This window comes from Chiloscyllium punctatum, chromosome 18, assembly GCF_047496795.1.
Source record: "Chiloscyllium punctatum isolate Juve2018m chromosome 18, sChiPun1.3, whole genome shotgun sequence".
NCBI lineage: Eukaryota > Metazoa > Chordata > Chondrichthyes > Orectolobiformes > Hemiscylliidae > Chiloscyllium > Chiloscyllium punctatum.
The window spans coordinates 75,635,655-75,641,023 of NC_092756.1; positions in this window are offsets into that span (position 1 = coordinate 75,635,655).

The following is a 5,369-nucleotide window of genomic DNA, read 5'->3' on the forward strand; positions in this document are numbered from 1 at the left end:
ACACACACATGCATATACACACACATATACATACATACACACACATACACACCCACACCGACACACACATATATATGCACACACAATACACACACATACACACAACACACGCATACACGCACACACATATACACACACATGCACACACATATACACACTCATACACACACACAAAATACACATACACACACACGCACATACACACGCATACACACATATACATAAACACACGCACATACACGCATAAACATACACACCCACATACACGCACATACATATGCACACACACATACAAAAATATACACACGCACATATATTCACACATACATACACAACCACACCCACACCCACACACCCACACACCCACACACACACAAAAGTATATACACACACACATATACACACATACGCGCACACACATACACACATACACACACGTACACAAAAATACACACCCACACACATATACACACATACACATACACACACACATACAGACCCAAACACATATACACACACATACACACCCACACATACACACATCTACACACACATATACACAGACACATACACACACACATATACACACATACACATACACACCCTCATACACACCCACACACATTTCCACACACACATACACATCTGCACACACATATACACACACATACACACACACATATACACACACATAAACAACCACACACATATACATACACACATACACACACACTCATACACACTCACGCACACACACACATACACCCACACACACACACCCACAGACACACATATACACACACACACATATAAGTTTGTATGATGACCTTGTACTTACAGAATTACATTTTACTTTGCTCAAAAACTGTATGAATTCATGTAAGATGCTGTAAATCTGTGTATTAGATTAGAATCAGTCTGACCATTGTGGCACAGACAGCCTCATACAGGGGAGCTCACACCTTCAATACTTCATCTGGGCCGACACGACACCAATTGTTAAAGTTCACTTGAGAATGTAACTTTTGATAAAAGTTTTGCAATTTACATATGAAAGAACGAAAACCATCCTGGCCATTCTAAAAGATGAGAGACTTAACAAACAATCCAGGTCTTTCTCAAGATACAATTTCAGTTGCATCACACTGTACACATTTGCTATAAATTCTGTGTCTTGCAATCTTATTCTCCACAACCACCTGATGAAGGAGCAGTGCTCTGAAACCTAGTGCTTCCACATGTTCAACTCTAACCTGGTGTTGTGTGATTTTTAAATCTGACATTCACCCATCTCCTGACGGTTGAGCACACATCTCAAGGTCAGGACAGCGGCCCTCCGCAGGGATACAAATCGACTCCTTCTTTGGTCGCTCCACGATGGATCTCTCTGATGACTGTTCCCGTTCATTGGTTGGCTCATTGGGATCATTGCTGACATCTTGGAAGAATTCCTGGAGTCTCATTGGTCTGATGAATTCCTCACAACTTTATTCAAGTATTCTTGTTGGTGATGGGGACAAAGGGAGACTAAATTTGATTTGCGTTTCAACTTGATTTTATTAACAAAGTATTGAAACAGTTTGTAACATCATTTGGAAATGCATACAAAGGTTCTAAATCAGTTGTGTACAGTCTATGCAGAGAGAAACACATGCAGTGGGAGCTGGCTGATCCCATTGTGAACGGCAGTGACCACATCTGCAGCAAGTGTTGGTTGCTGTTAGAACTCCGGATCAGAGTTGATGATCTGGAATCTGAGCTTCAAACGCTGCGGCACATCCGGGAGGGGGAGAGTTACCTGGATGCTTTGTTTCAGGAGGCAGTCACACCTGGGAGATTAATTAATTCACATTCAGTTAGTGATCAGGCACAAAAGAGTGTGACTGTAAGTGAGGCAGGTCGGGGGAACCGGAGTTCAGGAGTGGAGGAGCCTCAGCCCTTGACCTTGTCCAACAGGTACGAGATTCTTGCTCCCTGTTCGGATGAGGAAAAGGGCTCTGGACAGGATGAGCCAACTGACCAAGGCACCATGGTGCAGAAGGCCATTCAAGAGGGGGGAACTAATAGACAAGTAGTGGTTATAGGGGATTCTATAATTAGGGGGAACAAATAGTATCCTTTGCAAGCCGGATCGGGAGTCTCGCATGGTGTGTTGCCTGCCCGGTGCCAGGGTGCGAGACATCTCTGACCGGCTTGAAAGGATATTGGAGCGGGAGGGGGAGGATCCAGTTGTTGTGGTCCACGTTGGTACCAACAACATAGGCAAGACTAGGGTGGAGGACCTGTTTGGGCATTACGAAGCACTAGGCAGGAAATTGAAGCACAGGTCCTCAAGGGTCATAATCTCCGGATTACTGCCCGAGCCACGTGCCAATTGGCATAGGGACAAGAAAATTAGGCAAGTAAACACGTGGCTAAGGGATTGGTGTGGGAAAGAGGGATTCCACTTCATGGGGCATTGGCATCAGTTTTGGAACAGGGGGGATCTGTACCGTTGGGACGGTCTCCACCTGAACCGATCAGGTACCAATGTTCTAGCGAAGAGGATAAATAGGGTGGTCAGTAGGACTTTAAACTTCTGAGTTGGGGGGAAGGGAAAGTGAAAGCGACAGGGAGTATGGAGGTAAATGGAAAGATAAGCAGCAGGATAGCATGTTTCCAGGCGGATTTAAAATTGAGGCAGACTGAGAATGCAGAAAAAAGCAAGGATAACTTAGGACATATGACTTCCAACATCTCTAATAAGGAAGTTAGCATTAAGGCACTCTACCTGAATGCTCGTAGCATTCATAACAAAGCCGATGAACTAATGGCACAGATAATAGTGAATGATTATGATGTAGTAGGCATCACAGAGACTTGGTTACGGGGGGGTCAGGACTGGCAGTTAAACCTCCATGGTTTTTCAACTTATCGAAAAGACAGAGAGGTGGGCAGAGGGGGTGGGGTTGCCTTGTTAGTTAAGAACAAAATTAAATCTATGGTATTGAATGACATCGCGTCGGATGATGTGGAGTCTGTGTGGGTGGAATTGAGGAACCACAAAGGCAAAAAAACCATAATTGGAGTTGTGTACAGACCTCCTAACAGTGGTCAGGACCAGGGACGCAACATGTACCGGGAAATAGAGAAGGCATGTCAAAAAGGCAAGGTTACATTGATCATGGGTGACTTCAATGTGCAGGTGGACTGGGTAAATAATGTTGCTAGTGGATCTAAAGAAAGGGAATTCATGGAATGCTTACAGGATGGCTTTTTGGAACAGCTTGTCATGGAGCCCACAAGAGAGCAGGCTATTCTGGACCTAGTGCTTTGCAATGAACCAGACTCTATAAAAGATCTTAAAGTAAGGGAACCCTTAGGAAGTAGCGACCATAATATGGTAGAGTTCAGTCTGGAGTTTGAAAGGGAGAAGGCAAAATCTGATGTAATGGTGTTACAGTTGAATAAAGGTAATTATGAGGGCATGAGAGAGGAACTGACTAAAATAGACTGGAAGCAGAGGCTAACCGGGAAGACACTAGAGCAAAAATGGCTGGAGTTTGTAGGTATAATTGAGGACACTGTACAGAGGTTCATTCCCAAGAAAAGAAAGATTAACCGGGGAGGGATTAGACAACCTTGGCTGACAAAGGAAGTCAGGAAATGTATTAAAGAAAAAGAGAGATCCTATAAAGTGGCTAAGAACAGTGGGAAATCAGAAGATTGGGAAGGATACAAAAGCAAACAGAGGATAACAAAGAGTGTAATAAGAAATGAGAGGATCAAATATGAAGGTAGGCTAGCCAGTAATATTAGAAATAATAGTAAAAGTTTCTTTCAGTACATAAGAAACAAACGACAGGCAAAAGTAGACATTGGGCCACTTCAAACTGATGCAGGGAGCCTAGTGATGGGAGAGAAGGAAATAGCAGGAGAACTTAACAAGTACTTTGCGTCAGTTTTCACAGTGGAAGACATGAGTAATATCCCAAAAATTAAAGGGTGTCACGGGGCTGAGTTGAGTATGGTTGCCATTACGAAAGAGATAGTGCTAGAAAAGTTAAAAAGTCTTAAAAATGATAAATCTCCTGGCCCCGATGGGATACACCCTAGAGTTCTGAGAGAGGTTGCTGAGGAAATAGCAGAGGCATTGATTGAGATCTTTCAAGAGTCACTGGAGTCAGGAAAGGTCCCGGATTGACTCAGGCTGACACTTCTCCAATATACAACCCTCAGTCTGGTTGGAACTGGTTCTTCTTGAATCTTTGTAGTTCTTTGATCTTAGTTGCACGGTTCTCTCGAGCCGATAGCTGCTGTTTAATTTAGTTTGGCCAATTTTCTATCAGGTCAAATTTCTCCAGCTGAGGATCAATTGAGAATGCCTGATTTTGTTGCCATGGTCATGTGACCACACAGGATTAAGATCAGCTGCACAGTGAAGGTTTCAACAAATCAATACCCCAAATAAGACTTGAGCCCACAATCTCTGGTTTAGGAAGTTAGTGCCTTGCCCATGAGGTCACTAGGGCTCCAAAAAATAGGCCTACCAATCTATGGACAAAGCAACTTCTGTTTTGGTTGTGTTGGTGTCAGTCTAAGCTATATTCTGTCAACATTACCAGCTGAACCCCAGATTACCTGCATGTTTGGTGTTTATGATAAGGTCCAATATGTCAATGGAAATGATTGAAATCTGGATTTTCAAGGTTGGAACTGATGGGGTGTGGCTATGCATTTGGGTCCTTACCTTTCTTAGTCAAGGTATTGAATACAATTGCAAGGAGGCTATGATGGGGATGTGAGGTAGTTAGGCCATCGTTGGAGAACTTGGAGTGCCACATCCACAGATTGGACAAACATTTGTGGGAAGGCAACTGCTGAGGCTGACTCACAGAGTTTACAGAGGGAGATGGATGGGTTAAGGGAGTAGCCAAAAACACAGCAAATGAAAGACAATGTGGGAATGTGTGAGGTCATACACTTTGGTAGGAAGAATAAAGCAGCTGGATATTATTTCAATGGAGAAAGACAGCAGAAAGTTCCTGCACAGAGAGATATGAAATGTGTTTTTGCGGTCTCGCTGTTGATCCTTTGCTGGGAACAACCTTCATGGTAATATCGGTGAGATGTTCTTGGTTTCTCTTTAGTTCTTGAGTCTGGTTAAGCCGATTGTGATTTGCAGGCCATGGTGGGACTGCGGTCAAGATCACCGTCAGTTTCTTGGATGAAGTCTTCACGACTGGTAATGCTGACAGTCACCACTGGAGAGTGTCTCTGCCATTATCTGCAGTTGGCCCTGCACATCAACGGTTTCATCAACAGACCTCAAGAGACAACATCCAAAACCTTTGTGCTATTGAAGGCAAATCCCTTCTCATTAAGACAAG